The following is a 20582-nucleotide window of genomic DNA, read 5'->3' as shown; positions in this document are numbered from 1 at the left end:
AGGAGCATCAGGACATCCAGTTTCATCAAGTCTTGGTGGCCCATGGGATGATTGAGGATGACCTGGGGGAAGAGCAAGGGAGAGCACACGGCGTTGGACCCGACGAGTACACAGACACAGACTACGAGTTTGATGAGACCGATGACGATATGGAGGAAGAAGGAGGCACAGACGAAGCCTCCGTCACACCACCTACGAGCAAGACGCCACAGAACGTCAGGTGGCGCGACTTTAGGGCGCATCCACATCATCAGCCCCACCACCCGATGCATCTCAGAGCACTTCGGACTAGTAGCTTTTCCCTACTAGTGCTATGTTCTCTATGTTCGCTATGTTATGTACTACCGACTCCATGTTTAAGTGATTACACTACTCATAGAGTCGTTATGCTGTCGAACTTTGTACCTCTATGTATGCTCTTTCGAGCAAATTTTCATGTATCAAAGTGCGGATGTTAGTAGTGAAAAATATTATGTGTTTTATGGTGATATTGTGACCTGCTATGTGTTTTTATACTATTATTGTGTGGTGTGAATTTATGGGAACACTTAGATACGAAAAATCGATTCACGAAATCTTCAACTTAAAAACAATTCATACTCAACATCTTTCTGTTCCATAACAGCAAGATGCCTTAGAGACCAAACCGCGGAAAATAACCAACCATCGACGCCACCGGAAGTCAACTCAGCCGCGTTTCAAGCCGCTGTATCTGCTGCAGTCACAGCAGCCATGGCGCAAATCCACCAGGGGAACAATGGCGGAGGAAACGGGCAGGGAGCTGGAAGTTCAAACAATGGAATAAATCAAGGACCTACCAAAACATGCTCTTACAAAGACTTCACCAACGCCAAGCCACGAACCTTCAATGGAACGGGAGGCGTCATAACCCTAAAGAGGTGGATTGAGAAAATCGAATCCGTCTTTGAAATTTGCGGGTGTCCAGATGGGTGCAAGGTCAAGTTCGCAGCATGTACCTTTTGTTGATCAAGCTCTTTCATGGTGGAATGGTCACATTGAAGCCATGACCATTCCAGTGGCAAACGCGATGCCCTGGGAAGAACTGAAGTAAATGATGTTGGCAGAGTATTGTCCTCGAGGCGAGATACAAAAGATGGAACAAGAATTATGGAACTTGACGGTTCAGAACTCCAACATCGAAGCATACATATCCAGGTTTAGCGAGCTATCCCTTCTGTGTACGGGTATGATCACCTCAGAAGGGAAAAAGATTGAGAGGTTCATCTGGGGATTGAATGCACCTATCCAAGGGAATGTCATTGCGGCAAACCCCGAGACGTTTGATAGCGCCAAAAGATTGGCCAAGAAACTGTATGATCATGGCAACAAGAAGAGTGTTAAGATCGTGGAAGCGGATGTCAAGAAGGAAGAAGAGAAAAAGAAAGGAAAGAGTAACAAGAGAAGAGGTAAACAGAACTCAGAGTCATCTAAGAAGCAACAGACAGTGACTGTCCATGTGTACTGTATGATCATGGCAACCCAAGCTACCCCAGCACCACATGCTCCAGCCTCATCCACGCCGAATACTCCGAGGCAGTACACATGGAATCTTCCCAAGTGTAACTACCATCACCTCGGGGAATGCAGAGAGATGATGTGCACAAGATGCAACCGGAAGGGCCATACAGCAAAATATTGTAAGGCCCAGTTTCCACAAAACCAGATGCACAAGAACAACAACAACAACAACAACACCAAGGACGGAGCAAGTTATACCTGTTATGGGTGCGGGAAGACTGGACATTTCAGACGAAATTGTCCCAATGCAAACACCCAGGCGACAGGAGCAGCAGGAAGAGTGCTGACTATGGGGCAAGGAGAAGCGGTTCAGGATCCCGCTTTCGTCACCGGTACGTTTCTCCTTAACCACTCATATGCATGCATCCTATTTGATACCGGAGCAGAGCGAAGCTTTGTGAGTAACAAATTCAAATACTTGCTAAAACAACAACCCCAAAGGCTTAATGAAACCTTTACGGTGGGAATGGCTAATGGGAAAATAGAATCAGCTAGGGAAATCTATGTAGGATGTACCCTAACTTTAAATCAGCATACCTTTCAAATAAACTTGATGCTTGTAACTATTAGGAGTTTTGATGTGATTATCGGCATGGACTGGTTAAGCCCCCATCATGCCGAAATTTTGTGTCGCGAGAAGGCCGTTCGCCTTCATCTCCCTAATCACGAAACCCTAATTATATACGGAGACAAACCTAGTACGAACCTTCGTCTTATCTCTTGCATTAAGGCACAAAAGTGTCTTCAAAAGAAGGACTTGGCGTTTCTGGCACACATAGTGGATAAGTCCAAGGAAGAGGTCAATATTCGAGACATCCCAGTGGCTTGCGACTTCCCTGACGTCTTTCCCGAAGATATTCCGGGGATACCCCCGGAAAGACAAGTCGAGTTCCGAATTGACCTGGTACCGGGAGCTACGCCAATGGCCAAATCACCCTATAGGTTGGCTCCTGCGGAGATGCAAGAACTGTCAAGCCAACTTAGCGAGCTCTTGAGTAAAGGATTCATCCGACCTAGCTTCTCACCTTGGGGAGCTCCGGTCCTTTTTGTTAAGAAGAAGGACGGATCCTTTAGGATGTGTATCGATTATAGAGAGCTGAATAAGCTCACTATAAAAAATCGCTACCCACTTCCATGAATCGACGACCTGTTCGACCAGCTCCAGGGAGCAAATTATTTCTATAAGATAGATCTACGGTCCGGCTACCACCAGCTCTAGGTCCGGGAAGAGGATATCCCCAAAACCGCTTTCCGAACCCGCTATGGACATTATGAATTCGTTGTGATGCCCTTTGGTCTAACGAATGCCCCTGCCGCATTCATGGACCTAATGAATCGAGTCTGCCGACCATTCCTCGATAACTTTGTCATCGTTTTCATCGATGATATTCTACTCTATTCTCGAAGCGAAGAGGAGCACGGCCGACATCTCCGGCAAATCTTGGAAACCCTACGAACTGAAAAGTTATACGCAAAACTCCCTAAATGCGAGTTCTGGCTCCGTAGCGTAAACTTTTTGGGTCATGTTGTCAGCCAAGAAGGGATACATGTGGACCCCTCTAAGATCAAATCCATTGAAGGATGGTCAGTCCCAGCGACACCCATAGAAATTCGTCAATTTTTAGGTCTCGCAGGCTATTACAGGAGATTTATTCAGAACTTCTCCAAAACAGCCAAGCCACTTACCATGCTTACACAGAAGGGTGTACCATTTAAATGGACAGAAAAGCAGGAGGTTGCCTTCCGAACTCTGAAGCAAGCTCTCTGTAGTGCACCGGTATTATCACTACCAGAGGAAACAGAGGACTTCGTAGTTTATTGCGATGCTTCGAATCAGGGTTTAGGCTGTGTACTCATGCAGCGTGGCAAGGTGATAGCTTATGCATCCCGACAACTGAAAACACATGAGGTGAATTATACCACCCATGATCTCGAATTAGGAGCTGTGGTCTTCGCCTTAAAAATTTGGAGGCACTACCTTTATGGTACCAAGTACACCATTTTCACCGACCACAAGAGTCTCCAGCACATTTTAAATCAAAAGGAGTTGAACATGAGGCAGCGAAGATGGGTTGAGCTGCTAAACGATTATGAGTGCGAAATCAAGTACCACCCAGGCAAGGCTAACGTGGTAGCTGATGCCTTGAGTCGGAAGGAATACTCCCATCGTCGTGTGAAGACTCTTTCAATAACCATCCAATCTTATATGTCCTCACAAATCAAAGCAGCCCAGTTCGACGCCATGAAGACAGAAAACAGAACGAGCGAAGCGTTACGTGGGATGGAAAAGAACTTCGAAGTCAAGGTGGATGGAACATATTATTTCATGAACCGAATTTGGGTCCCTAAACTTGGAGGATTCAGAGAAGTAGTCATGAATGAAGCTCATAAGACACGATACTCCATCCATCCAGGGTCAGATAAAATATACCTGGATGTCAAGAAATGTTATTGGTGGCCTAACATGAAGGCAGAGATTGCCACATACATTAGCAAATGCCTCACTTGTGCTAAAGTGAAGGTAGAGTATCAAAACCCCTCGGGACTATTACAGCAGCCGGTAATACCCGAGTGGAAATGGGAAAGGATTACTATGGACTTTGTGACCAAATTACCCAAAACAACAGATGGATTGGATACCATATGGGTGATAGTCGACAGGTTGACGAAATCCACTCATTTCCTGCCAATAAAGGAGACATACAAGATGGAGCGACTAACAAGGATCTACATCAAGGAAATTATGAGACTCCACGGAGTACCAATATCTATCATCTCAGATCGAGATAGTAGGTTCACTTCACGCTTTTGGTAATCACTACAGAAGGCTATGGGGACACAACTCGACATGAGCACTGCTTACCACCCCCAGACGGATGGTCAGAGTGAGCGAACCATTCAAACGCTTGAGGATATGCTTCGAGCATGTGTGATAGACTTTGGAAGGTCGTGGGATACCCACTTACCTTTAATTGAGTTTTCATACAACAACGGTTATCACACAAGCATCAAAGTTGCTCCTTTCGAAGCATTATATGGTCGTAAATGTAGATCACCGTCGTGTTGGACAGAGGTAGGCGACACTCAGCTTGCAAGAGGGCAGACACCAAGCAATGCATTAACAGGACCATAAATCATACGCGAAACGACAGAGAAAATAGTTCAAATCAAAGCTCGACTTCAAGCATCACGCGACCGACAGAAAAGCTATGCCGATAAGCGGCGAAAGCCCTTGGAATTTCAAGTCGGGGATTGAGTGTTGTTAAAGGTCTCCCCCTGGAAAGGGGTGATCCATTTTGGGAAACAGGGAAAACTAAACCCACGGTACATTGGACCCTTCGAGATTCTTGCCCGAATCGGTTCGGTGGCTTATAGACTGCAACTACATGTCAAACTCAGCAGTGTACACCCCGTGTTTCATGTTTCCAATTTGAAGAAGTGCTTATCCGACGAAACTCTCGTCGTTCAGTTAGAAGAAATCGAAATCAACGAGAATCTCCTGTTCATCGAGGAACCCGTCGAGATCATGGACAGGGAGGTGAAGCGTACTAAGCAAAGCCGCATTCCAATAGTGAAGGTTCGGTGGAACGCAAAGCGTGGACCGGAATTCACTTGGGAACGAGAAGACCAGATGAAGCAAAAGTACCCTCACCTATTCTCGCATTCTCAAAACTAGCCTTAAAAAGAATTTCGGGATGAAATTCCCTCTAACGGGGGGATGATGTCACAACTAGGAATTCAGATGCTTTGTAAAACCCTTAACAAAGATAACATTGTAGTTAAAACTTGAAAACATGTATGGTGCTTATTCAATGACCACAAAATTCCATCAAATACTCTATACAAACATTTAAATAGTCAACAAAAGGTTGGAAACCCTAAAAATCCCGGTTCAAGTCCATTTTGGACTAGGATTTTCTTATTGGGCCTAACGGACCAATAAGCTTCCAATTTGACTATTTTGGGCTTAGAACTCTTATTTGGGCTCTAATTGGACCCATTAGCATGAAACTTAACATTTTGGGCCTCATAAGGCTAAAATGGACTAGTTTATCTTTAATGGGCCTTATTGGATAACAAATCTAATTAGCCCAATGGGCCGAAAATCATCAAAATGGGCCCATAATATGGACTCAAGAACAAAAAGGCCCAAACCATTCTTTTCCCTTACGGCCCAAGTAGAAAGAAAAAAAAAGGGGAGAAATTAAGGGATTAAGGAGGGTTAGCCACCTCCTTATTACTCATTGGATTTCCATGCAAAACTCACATACCTCCATGCATCCATCCTATCACCTCTCTCTCTCTTCTCCTTCTACTACTCTCGGCCGAGAGTATCAACACACACACACACACACACACACTTATTTCACTTCTAAATCCTCTCAAGAACTCACAACAACTTCTTCATTTCTCCTTCAAAAATTTTGAGAGTTAGGGCTCTTCAAGGAGGTTATTCCATAATAATCATCATCATTGGTAAGTCATTGTTTAGAGCCGAAAAATAGCATCAAACTCTTCCCTTTCTTCTTCAAATCGAAAACAACAAGCAAAGGTGAGTTTATACCCCTCTATTTTCGGTTTTCATAAGTTTTATGGGGGATAATACAAGTAAGATGTGTAGATCTATGTGTATGTGTATGTTATGTGTGATTTCATGTGTTTATGTGGTAAATATGTAACAAAAAGGAAAGAAATCTCGAGATCTATGGCACAAGAAGGAAAATAAACATGATCTAAGATATATTACACTAAACAAGTCAAGAAAAATTACCCTCTAAGGTTATAAGAAACATATTGCAACATAAAACTCATTTTTGGACTATATTTGTCAAATAAACAAAAGTTGGGTTAAAAATTGTCATTCACGTTTTTCTTAAGGACCAAAAGAGTCAAAACAGTTAAAATAAATGTTTTTATGAATATTATGCTCTTCAAAGGACTAGAAATGTGATTTGTAGCCTAATGGGCCAATTTTTGGGCTTTTCGGCCCATAGGCCCAAATATTGCGAAAAGTGTGATTTTCAAGGGATTAAAATGGTAAATTTCTCAAAACAGGGGGTAAAAGGGTAAACAAAACTATTTCAGGGGTTAAAATGATTTTTTTCCAAAAAGGATCAAAAATGTAAAGTTTTTGGAATTTGGGTCAAAATTGTAAAAGTTGCGAAAAGTTTGGACTTTAACTGAAAAACTCTTTGCTGAAAGGGCTGAAACTGCCAAAGAGTAAATTTTGAGCTAAAAACATTACTTAAACAAGTCTATGGATCAAAAATGTCAAGAAAATGGTTTTAGGGACCAAAAATGTCTTTTTTTACATAAGGGACTAAGATTGTCATTTTTATTGAAGAAGGGCTGAATAGGTCAAACCAATATTTTGAATCAATTATTTTATTATTAAGATATTTGGGTCAAAAATACTAAATTACAACTTATGAAAATAGAATGAAGAATATACATATATTTTTAAATATCGTTATAAACAATCGACAAGCCTCGTGTCGTTGCAAATATTAACAATTGTTCAATCAAGCTTCCGACAATTATACTATATCTAAAACAAGTAAATATTCAAATTGTTGGGCTTGAAAGATCCTAATCATGCTTATTGGGCCTTCGTAGCCCATTGACATGACTTTCGGGCCTAACAATGATAACACATGTCTATTGGGCCTCCTGTGACCCAATTACATGCTTAATGGACCCTCAATGGTTTTTACATGCTATTGGGCCTCAGTGTCCCATTATGCATTACTAGTAAGGTCCAAGTAAATTATATGCGAAAGGGGCCAACGCGCTTTTCGTATACTCGACAGCCTTATATAACATACGAAATTAGTAGGGCCTAGTAGTCCTCTTCTCCTCGTCTGTTAGGCTTACCTTCTTTACGTGTAAAATAAAATTCGATCATTAATCAAGGTTAATCAAACTCATGTGGATTGAGTGAGTAATAACGGGTGACACCAATAAGTGTCGGTCGTAGTCTGTAGTTGTAATCAAAGTCTCCTGGAGGGAGAGCGAGAGTTTGTGTATAGATCTATACGGGGGTGACTCCCCCACACCTAAGATGTTCGCTACAGTTAGACTCGGCCAGTCTAGGATGACAAAGTCTTAAGATCAAATTTCGGTGTTCATTAGAATACTAAGCCAGACGAACTAGTCATTATCATGCATGGTTATAACGACTCACGTAGAAATCCGACATCATTAATCAGGGAATCAAAGGAAATCATTAATCAAGGGAAATCATTAATCAAGGGAAGATCATTAATCAAAGGAAATCATATTCATTCGATGTAACGATTCAATAAAGCAAAACAATCATAACTTTTATTCGGAAGACATCGGGTTTTCCGGGGAAATAAATCTTACTCACTTGTACTTTCAAACAATATAATGCAAAAGTTCTCATTTATTCATGTTTTGAAATCATTCACGCATATACTTACAGGATCATCACAATATTTTTCAAGAAAGTTTTATTACAGAAAATATCGGATTTTATGGGTTTTGCCAATGACATAAACTACTTTACCTCAATCACACTTATGAACTCACCAACATTATATATGTTGACCGTTTTCAAAATAACTTGTATTCTCAGGTAATCATTAGACAAGGAGGCATCCGGTGTGTTGAAAATTTTCTTTTGTAGTAGCTAATCACCAAACACTTTATATTTTGAAATCATGTACTGTAAACCTTGTACTTGATGTAAACAATGCCAGTTGTACTATGTAATGGTTGGTGATGCATGTGTTATGTTTCATATATATTCATTGTGATGATATTTCAATTTAAGTCACGCGAGCCCTCAGACGTTTCCGCCGTCTGGTTCGGGGGTGTGACAGGTCATGCCATTTCCTCACACCTTCAAACCCTTCTTTCTCTTTCTAGAACCTCTCTTTAAGCCTCCCTAACCCCCCAAAGCCTATGGTAACTCCCTAACACGAGGCGGAAGCCCCGGAGCGCCCGACGGCTCCGAAAAGAAGAGCCTTCGGCTCAGAAACTCTGCTTCGGCGGAGCCCGGTTTTGAGAAAAAAAAACCCGCTGTAAGTAAGCTACGCCTACCCTATCTTTAGTATAGCTTATGTTCCAATATAGTAATGTTATTAGGACCTTATAATAAATATTTGGGCTATTATTATGAGTTATATAAGTCTCGTTATAATATCTTTTTAACCACTCACGGTACGGGGAATCTGGTTTGGAGGGCCGCTTGGGTTGCTGGATTTCAGAAGTGTTATATGCCAAAATGATCCTGCCCTCCGGTGTTCCATGTCTGGCCCCTGTCTGTACATAGTGGGTGAAAAGTATTGTGTTAAACTCTTATATAATAATAATAATAATAATAATAATAATAACAAGACTATTAATTAGTCTCGTTAAACATTAGACTAAACTCTAGTGGTAATGATACTAGGTTTTGTCAAAGGAAATTGTGTTAAGTAAACGAAGCGCTGTCCGAGTACCGAGTCACCACCTTATCAGGTGAGTGCATAGTTACTTTCATCTTACACATAGATATGAAGTATTTTATATAAACTATGTGCTATGTGTGCATATTATCTGTATACTTGCTATCTATGCTGGATGAACAATTTTATACAAGTTTTATATGATTTAAACTGTATAAGTATTTATATCTACATAATATATTGGGTAAAACATGGGTAGATGAAATATGAGTTGGATGATGAGTTGAGAGGTGATATAGACCATGAGGTAAGGGTGAAGGGTGGGCGATGTGAGAAGCGTTGTTCCCAAATGTTGGCCCCGTCATCTAGCAGAGTATGGATGACAACCACGGACTATTCTAGACAGTCCAGTGGAACACTAGCAGGCTCGCAACCTGTAGGTGTTGTGAATGATGTGTTCACCGGTGTACTCTAAAAACCCATTGACATGTATTGCGAGTGGACGCTCGAAAACGATACTGTCAATAAACGAGATAAACCTCGGCGACTATGGAGTTAGCGCCTATTGAGTAAACCCCGGCGACTTTGGAGTTAGCGCCTGTTGAGCAAACCTTGGTAACTATGGATTTAGTGCCCGTTGGGAAAACCCTGGCAACGATGGATTTCGTGCCGATTCCTTAGGATAATCCTTAGGAAAAAATGAACGAGGAATAGCTGATTCTTAGGGTAGATCCTTAAGAGTAAAGAAGATAATGGGGATGGGTAATTGGGTTGATTAATTGTTTGAAGATTAAACATTATAATTATATTATTGTGGGTTGGAAACCCTATGTACTCACCAGGTTTCCCAACCTGACCCACTCAAGCTTATTTGTATCAGAGGTGTCGATATAAAGCTACTTTACACTGAGAGATTTAAAAGAGGTCTAGATCACTCGTGTAAATGAATGTAAGTTCTGTTTATGCTTATGTTTCTGTATTGACGATGACATCCCAATGTTTTAATTAAATAAAATACATTTCTTCGGAAATGCTTTGATAACGTATTTATCATGTTTTTCTGGGAACAAATTCCGCAACACTTTTATTTAAAATGTTACTCTAATTTTTAAACAAAGCATAAACAAAATCGGTCTTTTCTGGCCGTGAAAATGGGGATGTCATAGTTGTTATCAGAGCATTAGTTTAAGCGAACTAGGAATATGGATTTATTCCTAGACTTAAACTTAGAATGTTAAGCGATGATCGTGAGGAGTGTGTCTAATAAAATTTAGGTAATACACCTGAATAGACACAAGCACTAGCTAATTTAGGGAAAATGCCTAACATGCTTTTATGTGCTAAATGATTTATGATGCTATCGTCTGATCGGATCTATGGTCTGTTGCCGACCGGATCTGGAAATTTTATGTGTTCAGATTTCTAAACGTTTAATTACGGTATTGGAACTGGCATGTAATTTTTTGGAGTAATAAGGAGTATTACACATCTAAATATTCTCTATCTATATTCTCGTCTTGATGCGCTAAACGCATGCTTCCGTGAATGTAAGGTCATGGTGAAGGCTCGTAGCGAATTGAGTAAACGGAGGAAACAAAAAGGCTTATGATAGTGAATGACATCTATCGGAAGATATCGTAAGAGTGGTATCTTGCCTTTAGAGTACGTCAGGAAAAATAACAGTACGTTTAGAGGAGTACGGTACGTCCGAAGTACACCTTCGATTGGCGAGATGATGAGACGATTGGCGTAATTCCTGAAGTTATCCTACCCTCTGGCATTTTCACCACCGAGTTGAAGCAGAATTGATTATTGAAGATACACATGGAAGAAATCCTAGTAGAGTCTAGGGAAAATTTTATGATTGTTTGGACACATTTGTATGTGTTAAAATTGTTTTGTGACAGTAACTTGGAAAACTACAAGACAATGATTGGGACGAGTATGAGTATGTGTGAATGGTAGTAGAGGCTTATACTACCGGAAGCACAGGACTCACACTTGGATCAGGGAAAGTCAAAAGGTTACCAAGAAGCTAGTAATTGATTCCATTTTGTTCAAGTAAGTCGTTACCATCGTTTCGGTAATGACTAAGAAGATGATTGTTATTCTAACCCTAGTGGTCATATCAAATTGAGTCCGACTACGATGAGTATGTTACGTGGTTCAGAGCTTAAGCCAGAAGATTGAAATAAAAGATAATTAAAGCGATCAGTAGAGGTATCGCGATAGTTTCTTGTAGCTTGAAATGCTGCATTTTTAGATGTGATTAGAACATGAAGGAAGGTATAGTCTGTTCTGGAACTTGACTCTAAGAGACCTGAGTCTAAGCGTTGCAACATGCGATGATAGGCCATTAGAATATGACACATCGGTCCATTGTAGTAATAAAAGAACTTATCTTAAGTTTGATAAGAAGAAGAAGCAGTCTCCAGTAAGGATCGAGATTGTGACTTGAAGGTCATAATTTGGAGTCTAACGTGAGATAGGGAGGAGGTGCAAGATCGAGCACCGCCTGCAGTCAAGGAGTCCAATAGTTAAATAATCGTTCGAAGCAACATAGAAGTTACGGTTATTACCTAGGATGAAGAGTTAACGTAGGGAGTCATTATACAAGCCCTGTTTCGTTGATGATTCCGGGACGTAATCATCCTAAGGGGGAGATAATTGTAACGCACGTAGATCCGGGCTAGTCAATTTAGAGACAATGAGCATCAAAAATGAGTTTTTGATGAAAGATTATTTAGAAGGAATAATCTTAACCAAGTATTAGTATATCTTACAACGGTTCCGTACATATAAAGAACGCCGAAATCCGAGTTATAGCGAAGAAGTTATGACCCGTCGAAGTTTTACGGCAAAACCGGCACGACACCGGGAGACGTAAATAGTGAATTTACTATAGAGGAGTTTTTAGCCTTAGTAATCTAAACGAAAGTTGTAGTATACGTTAAACCGAGAACATACAAAAAAAGAACGCCCAAATCTGACTTCGTATGAGGAAGTTATGAATTTTCTAAGATTTGGCATAACAGTGCACGACCCGAAACTCGAATTTTAGTTCGAGCGGTTTTTGGCCTACGCGACCTAAATGAGAGTTGAAGATCTCATTAATAGGAACTCAATGATAAAAAGACAGACGGAAACGGAGTCCGTATGTAGAAGTTATGAATTTTACGCCGGCATTTAACAATATAATCTCCTCCTACTGTTAAATTTAAGATCGGTCAAGACTTAGCCAACGGGGTCAAAATGAAAGTTGTAGATCTTGTTTTTACCTACGCGTGGATATAAAGAATGTCAAAAATGGAGCTTGTATGCGAAAGTTACGGAGTTTAGAAGCCGGAAGGATGCTGTTGCAAAAGGGGTGACGTGGCACAATATAAGCCACCCACGTTTTGCCACCAGAATGGTGACATGTGGCATGGACTCGACGAGTCAGTACTCCGACTCGACGAGTCGATCAGATTTCCAGCCTATAAATAGAAGTGTCGGGTCATGCCATTTCCTCACACCTTCAAACCCTTCTTTCTCTTTCTAGAACCTCTCTCTAAGCCTCCCTAACCCCCCAAAGCCTAGGGTAACTCTGCTTCGGCGGAGCCCGGTTTTGAGAAAAAAAAACCGTTGTAAGTAAGCTACGTCTACCCTATCTTTAGTATAGCTTATGTTTCAATATAGTAATGTTATTAGGACCTTATAATAAATATTTGGGCTATTATTATGAGTTATATAAGTGTCGTTATAATATCTTTTTAACCACTCACGGTACGGGGAATCTGGTTTGGAGAGCCGCTTGGGTTGCTGGATTTCAGAAGTGCTATATGCCAAAATGATCCTGCCCTCCGGTGTTCCATTTCTGGCCCCTATCTGTACATAGTGGGTGAAAAGTATTGTGTTAAACTCTTATATAATAATAATAATAATAATACCAAGACTATTAATTAGTCTCGTTAATCATTAGACTAAACTCTAGTGGTAATGATACTAGGTTTTGTCAAAGGAAATTGTGTTAAGTAAACGAAGCGCTGCCCGAGTACCGAGTCACCACCTTATCAGGTGAGTGCATAGTTACTTTCCTCTTACACATAGATATGAAGTATTTTATATAAAATATGTGCTATGTGTGCATATTATCTGTATACTTGCTATCTATGCTGGATGAACAATTTTATACAAGTTTTATATGATTTAAATTGTATAAGTATTTATATCTACATAATATGTTGGGTAAAACATGGGTAGATGAAATATGAGTTGGATGATGAGTTGAGAGGTGATATAGACCATGAGGTAAGGGTGAGATGTGGACGATGTGAGAAGCCTTGTTCCCAAATGTTGGCCCCGTCATCTAGCAGAGTATGGATGACAACCACGGACTATTCTAGACAGTCCAGTGGAACACTAGCAGGCTCGCAACCTGTAGGTGTTGTGAACGATGTGTTCACCGGTGTACTCTAAAAACCCATTGACATGTATTGCGAGTGGACTCTCGAAAACGATACTGTCAATAAACGAGATAAACCTTGGTGACTATGGAGTTAACGCCTGTTGAGTAAATCTCAGCGACTATGGAGTTAGCGCCTGTTGAGCAAACCTTGGTAACTATGGATTTAGTGACCGTTGAGAAAACCCTGAAAACGATGGATTTCGTGCCGATTCCTTAGGATAACCCTTAGGAATAAATGAACGAGGAATATCTGATTCTTAGGGTAGATCCTTAAGAGTAAAGAAGATAATGGGGATGGGTAATTGGGTTGATTAATTGTTTGAAGATTAAACATTATAATTATATTATTGTGGGTTGAAAACCCTATGTACTCACTAGGTTTCCAAACCTGACCCACTCAAGCTTATTTGTATCATAGGTGCCGATATGAAACTACTTTACACTGAGAGATTTAAAAGAGGTCTAGATCACTAGTGTAAATGAATGTAAGTTCTGTTTATGCTTATGTTTTTGTATTGACGATGACATCCCTATGTTTTAATTGAATAAAATACATTTCTTCGGAAATGCTTTGATAACGTATTTATCATGTTTTTCTGGGAACAAATTTCGCAACACTTTTATTTAAAATGTTACTTTGATTTTTAAACAAAGCATAAACAAAATCGGTCTTTTCTGGCCGTGAAAATGGGGATGTCACAAAACTCCTCTAATGGGCCTTTTTGGGCCAAAGACACACACATGGGCCTTAGTTGGGCCGAAAACTAATATTTTTGGCCCCTTTGAACCAAAGACCATATATTAAGCTTTAATGGGTCGAGAACCCTTATTGGGCCAAACCAAAAATCGGGCTACTCTCCTTGGGCCACCCCTTGGGCCGAGGACCTCTCTTGGGTCGGTTGGCCCATCTATAAAAATAAGAGAAAATGGGGATTTATCTAGGCCTACCACCACACCTTTAACCAACATACTTCTAAGCCTTAAACCCCCATACAACAATGCATGTCTAATCACCTTTTAGAAGTCAAACCCCTTCACTCTCCCTCCTCTCTCCCCTTAATCGGCCAACCCCCCCCTCCTTTTCCCTTCTCTCTACAGTTCATTTCAAACTTCTCACATCCATCTCATCTTCTCTCAAGCACCCAAGAACTTTCTCATCTTCTTTCTTTGCAATTCGTGGGTTGTGTGTGTATGTGTTCTTCCAAGGAGTTTTCTTCAAAGATCATAAGTTTGGTAAGTGATAAGTAAAACTCCCTTGTTTTGTTTCAAGTTTATCTAAGATATTCCCCTTACTCTGTAACACTCGTGTTTCTAGCCTAGGCATTAATCTTAATATGATAGTCTAGGTTAACCCTTGTAACTCATTTTGAAGAAATGAAAAAGAAATCATGTGAATTCTATGTGTTTTATGTGTTTTATGCTTAATTATTAGGAATTAATTAATTAAGAATAAAAATGAGCGTCGAAAATAAATTTTAGATAAAGCCGATATCTATTAAGAAAGATGTAGAGGTCGTGACAAGGATTACATATATATAAAGAATGTCGAAATCCGAGTTATAACGAAGAAGTTATGACCTGTCAAAGTTTCAAGACAAAACCGGCTCGGTGCTGAATGTCGTAAAAAGTGAGTTTTTGATAAACTACTTTTTAGCCTTAGTGATCTAAACGAAACTTGTAGCGTTTATTAAACCGAGAGTAGGTATAAAAAGAACGCCTAAATCTGACTTCGTATGAGGAAGTTATGATTTTTCGAAGTTTCAGCTTAACAGTAAACAGCTAAAAACTCGAATTTTAGATCGAGTGACTTTTAGCCCACACGACCTAAACGAGAATTGAAGGTCTCGTAAATAGTAGCACAACGGTAAAAAGTCTGACGAAAACGGACGTCGGATGAAGAAGTTATGAATTTTTAACGGATTACCTGTCCCGGTCTGTTAAAAATAATAATATAAAAATTAAATTCAAAATTAGCCGACGAAGTATAAACGAAAGTTGTAGAGCGTAATTTTTACCTACGCGTGCATATAAAGAACGTCAAAAACGGAGCTCGTATGCGAAAGTTATGGATTTTAGAAGTTTTTGCACAAAAATCGAGCAAATTCGCATAGTCACGTTTTTGCCACGTCACCCTCGCTTAGAACGTGCCACGTGTCCGAAATTGGTGAGTCATGCGAGCCACGTGTCCGAGCTGCTGAGTCATCCGAGCTCCTGACCTGATCCGAAGTGGTCCACTGAGAAGGCGACACATACCCTCTTCCCTCGTGTCCGAACCCTCGCAAGGATGCCACGGAACCCCTACTTCGGACCTAGATCTCGGTCCAATCACAAGAGGCCAGCAACCCTTCGCATGCGCAGCCATGTGCGAGCCATGTCCGAGCCATGTGCGAGTCCTCCCTGCAAGCCCTCGGATCAGCACTACCTGGAGGCTTCTCAGCCGTCCGATCAGAAGCTCCTCCCGATAAATAGAAGGCTGCGAGCTTTCCCAGGTAAATTTGGAAATTTGCCACCTTTCACCCTAAATTTCATATTTCTTTCATTCTAACTTCCCCTAAAGCCCCGGTATCGATTATAACCCCCGGAATACGCCACGCAGTGCCCGTGAAGCCCGAAAAATTTATCTTTTCGGTTTCGAAGCCCCGACCTTTACAGAGCCCGGTTTCTAAATAAAACTCCCTGTTTTATTAGAAACGATCGTTTTAGGAAACAAATTGCTGCCCGATTTTCATCAAAACATGTGAGTGTGTAGTTACTTTCACTTTACACATAGATATGAAGTATTTAGCTTAAAATACGTGGTATGTGTAAATATGTTAATTGTTTATTTGAGGTGACTGTTGAATAGATGTTTTATACAAGTTTTAAACTGTATATGTATTTTATCTACAATTATGTTGGGTAGAACATGGGTAGAAAAAAATAGTCGGTGGGTGTTAAAATGATGAGAGGCCTCGGTGTCGGTGTTGTTGTTGTTGTTGTTATTAGTGAAGTCGTCTAACGGAGTATAGATGACGACCACAGACCTTTCTAGACAGTCCAGTGGCACACTAGCAGGTTCGCAACTTGTAGGTGTTGATGAACTAAATGTTCATTGGTGTACTCCAATCCCCCTCATGGTTGCCTTTAGGACATGTATGGCTGAGGAGTCCCCTTAGCAGTAGTGTCCAACCCAATGATATTCCTTAGGCTAAGTCCCTTGTGTTAGGTGTTTAGGGACGTAAAGTGAGGACAATGGGAATGGGTAATCAGGGTTATTGTTGATTGGTGAACTTAATAAGTTATTATTATTGTGGGTTGAAAACCCTATATGCTCACCAGGCTCCCAAGCCTGACCCACTCAACTTTTTATGATTACAGGTAGTGGACCCCGAGCATAGTCGGAGGACGATGAGAGATTTTTGGATTATAGGCCAGTAGTTGTAAATAACTGTTGAAAGGATTATAATGTCTTGTTTATGCTTTTGATCTGTATCGGAACATGACATCCCGAGGTTTTGATATATATGGAAAATATATACCTTCTTAAAGAAGGGTTTTGATAAACTTTTATCATGTTTTATTTTAGGGACCTATTCTGCAACATCTTTTGAAAAGATTTCTTTGATCTTATTTTAAAAAGCATAAATTAAATCGGTCTTTTCTGGTCGAGAAATTAGGGGATGTCACAGTTGGTATCAGAGCATTAGTTTAAGCGAACTAAGAAATTGTAGAATTTCTAGACTTAAACTTAGAATGCTAAGTGATAATGGTGAGGTGAGTGTCTACCATATTTTAGACATGAGCACTAGTTTATTTTAGGAAAGGTGCCTAAAATGCCTTTATGTGCTAAATGCTATATGTTGCCATATATGCCATTATTTGTTCGGATCTATGGTCTGTTGCCGACCGGATCTGGAAACCTTATGTGTGTAGGATTCTAAGCGTATGATTACGAGATTAGAACTAACATGTAAACGTTTCGGAGTGATAAGGGAATTAACATGTCTAACAAGGATAAAGACCTAAATTCGCCTTATTCGGTATATAGATTGTAATGGCAAAAACTAGAAGTGGAGCGGCAAATGCAAACAGAAACCAACAACCTCAACCTCAAGTAGTGGAACAGGTGCCTATAATAGGAGCTGCACCCGAACCCATCACCATGGCTGGAGTACGAGCTGTGATTCAGACCATGATGGCTGAACAGAGGGAGGAGTTGAGGCAAATGTTGCTGAACAACAGGGATGAGCCTTCAGTTCCTGTTGAACGACGTGAATTGAATGACGATCGATCTGAAGAAGGGAACAATAGCAGATCGGTTGGTCATAGTGAACCGCTTGTGGTTGGGAGAAATAACCACGAGGGTAGAGTGGAGAGAAATGGGTGCAAGTATAAGAACTTTATGACTTGCAAGCCATCGACCTTCACTGGAAAAGAAGATCTTGTCGGAGTTATGGACTGGATCTCGGAAATGGAGTTGGCTTTCATGACTTGTGATTGCCAAGGCAAGTTACAAACCACCTTTGCAGTGCGTCAGTTCAGGGGTAGTGCTGCTCGTTGGTGGAATACATTGGGGAAAACCCTAAGCCCTAATGAGCCACTGCAAATGACTTGGGCAGAGTTCTTGGTGCACATTAAGCGCAAGTACTGCTCGGCCCAAAACATACTTGAGTTAGAAAACCAATTTCTAACGTTGAAGAAGGAGAGTATGACCGTTGACGAATATACGAATAAATTCACAGACAAAATGGAGTTTGCTTTGCGTATTGTCCCAGATGAGCTGGCGAAAATTGACAGGTACGCAAAGGGACTTCCATGGGAGTATGCGGTGCCAGTACGTCAGGCACTTACTTTGGAGGCAGCTATCTGGGCTGCCAAGTCTGTTGAAGATATGATCAAGGGGAGAGCCGCCAGCAAGGTTGAAGTTGGCGAAAAGAGAAAGTTTGAAGGAACGTCAGGTTCCAATAAAAAGAACAAATTCTCGAAGTCTGGTTTGAGAAAATTTGGAGGAGGAGCCGAAGCCAAGTGGTGTGACAGGTGCAAGAAGAAACATGCTGGGAAGTGCAGCGTGGAAGTCACTTGTTACAAGTATGGAAAGCCAGGGCATTATGCCAATAATTGCACCTTCACTAATAGCGTTTGTCATGGGTGCCATGAAGAAGGGCATATTTTGAGGGATTGCCCGAAGAAGAAGGACGCAGCGAAACCCAATCTGCCACCAAAGCCAAAGGCGAGAGCCTTTCAGATGACACTCGAAGCTGCGAAAGAAGAAGTCGATGTCGTTTCAGGTACCTTTCTCATAAACGAATTGTCTGCCCAAATTTTTTTTGATTTTGGAGCCAATTACTCCTTTATATCGCATGAATTTGGTAGAAAACTAGCTTTGCCTGTAGATAGACTAGTTAATGCCTTATTAGTCGAGATTGCTAGTGGCAAGTTTGTACCTGTTAGTCATCGTATGAAAAATATCCTCATTGACTTGGATGGGAATAAGTTCCACGAGGAATTATTGCCTATCGAGTTAAATGGATTCGACGTAGTTTTAGGAATGGATTGGCTTAGTGTCAATGATGCCGAAATATTGTGTAGGAAGAAGATAGTAAAAGTAAACCCGCCAGGGAAAGAGTCGTTTATGGTGTACGGAGACAAACGCAGAGTAAACTCTGGAATCATTTCCCTAATGAAAGCCAGAAAGTGTTTGGCCAAGGGGTGTACATCATATCTAGCGTTCGTGATAGATGCTAAGAAGGAGAAGAAGGAGGTGCAGAATATTCCGGTGGTGTGTGATTATCCGAAAGTCTTTCCCGAAGATCTTCCCGGATTGGCCCCTGATCGACAAGTAGAATTTCGTATCGACTTGTTACCAGGAACGACGCCGATAGCAAAAGCACCATATCGATTAGCACCAACAGAGATGAAAGAACTTATGACACAACTTCAGGAGTTATTGGACAAAGGTTTCATTCGACCTAGTTCATCACCCTGGGGAGCCCCTGTGTTATTTGTAAAGAAGAAAGACGGGAGCATGAGAATGTGCATCGATTACAGAGAGCTGAATAAAGCGACGATAAAGAACAACTATCCGTTGCCGAGGATCGATGACCTATTCGACCAGTTGCAAGGTTCGAGCTATTTCTCGAAGATCGATCTTAGGTCGGGGTACCATCAACTAAAGGTGAAGGAGCAGGATATCGAGAAGACCGCGTTCAGAACAAGATATGGACACTATGAATTTTTGGTTATGTCGTTCGGATTAACCAATGCCCCAGCAGCTTTCATGGATTTGATGAATAGGGTTTGTAAACCATACCTTGATAAATTCGTGATAGTATTCATAGACGATATCTTGATCTATTCGAAAAGCAAGTAGGAGCATGAGAAGCATCTGCGCGAAGTGCTAGAAGTCCTAAAGAAGGAGAAGTTGTATGCAAAGTTCTCCAAATGTGAATTTTGGATTCAAGAAGTCCAATTTTTAGGTCATGTGGTTAACCAAGAAGGAATTATGGTTGAACCAGCAAAGATTGAAGCTGTGATGAAGTGGGAACAACCAAAAAGTCCTACGGAGATTAGAAGCTTTTTAGGATTAGCTGGATATTATCGCCGATTTATCCAAGGCTTTTCTTCGATCGCTACTCCATTAACAGCTTTCACCCACAAAGGAGCTACTTATGCTTGGAATGAGAAGCATAAGGAAGCCTTTGAGAAGTTAAAGAAGAGATTGTGTGAAGCACCGATTCTTTCGTTACCTGAAGGAGTTGATGACTTCCCAGTCTATAGTGATGCCTCTGGAGTTGGGTTAGGTTGTGTTCTGACCCAAAGGGATAAAGTGATAGCGTATGCATCGAGGCAGTTGAAAGAACATGAAAAGAACTACCCAACTCATGATCTTGAGTTGGCAGCGGTAGTATTCGCCTTAAAGATATGGAGGCACTATCTTTATGGTACTAAATGTAAACTTTTCACTGATCATAGGAGTCTCCAATATCTCTTTAATCAGAAAGAATTGAACATGAGGCAACGTCGCTGGCTAGAGTTACTCAAGGACTACGACTGTGAGATACTTTACCACCCTGGTAAAGCAAATGTTGTTGTTGATGCTCTCAATCGGAAGGTGAATCTTGAAAAGAAACGGCCAAGAGCATTGAGAATTGAAGTTGTCTTTACAATTGTGGAAAGTATAAAGAAAGCTCAAGAGGAAGCTTTGG

The sequence above is a fragment of the Lactuca virosa genome, chromosome 3, assembly GCF_052849685.1.
Source record: "Lactuca virosa cultivar CGN04683 chromosome 3, Lactuca_virosa_CGN04683_v6, whole genome shotgun sequence".
Taxonomy (NCBI): domain Eukaryota; kingdom Viridiplantae; phylum Streptophyta; class Magnoliopsida; order Asterales; family Asteraceae; genus Lactuca; species Lactuca virosa.
Note: the sequence above shows the minus strand (reverse complement) of the source record.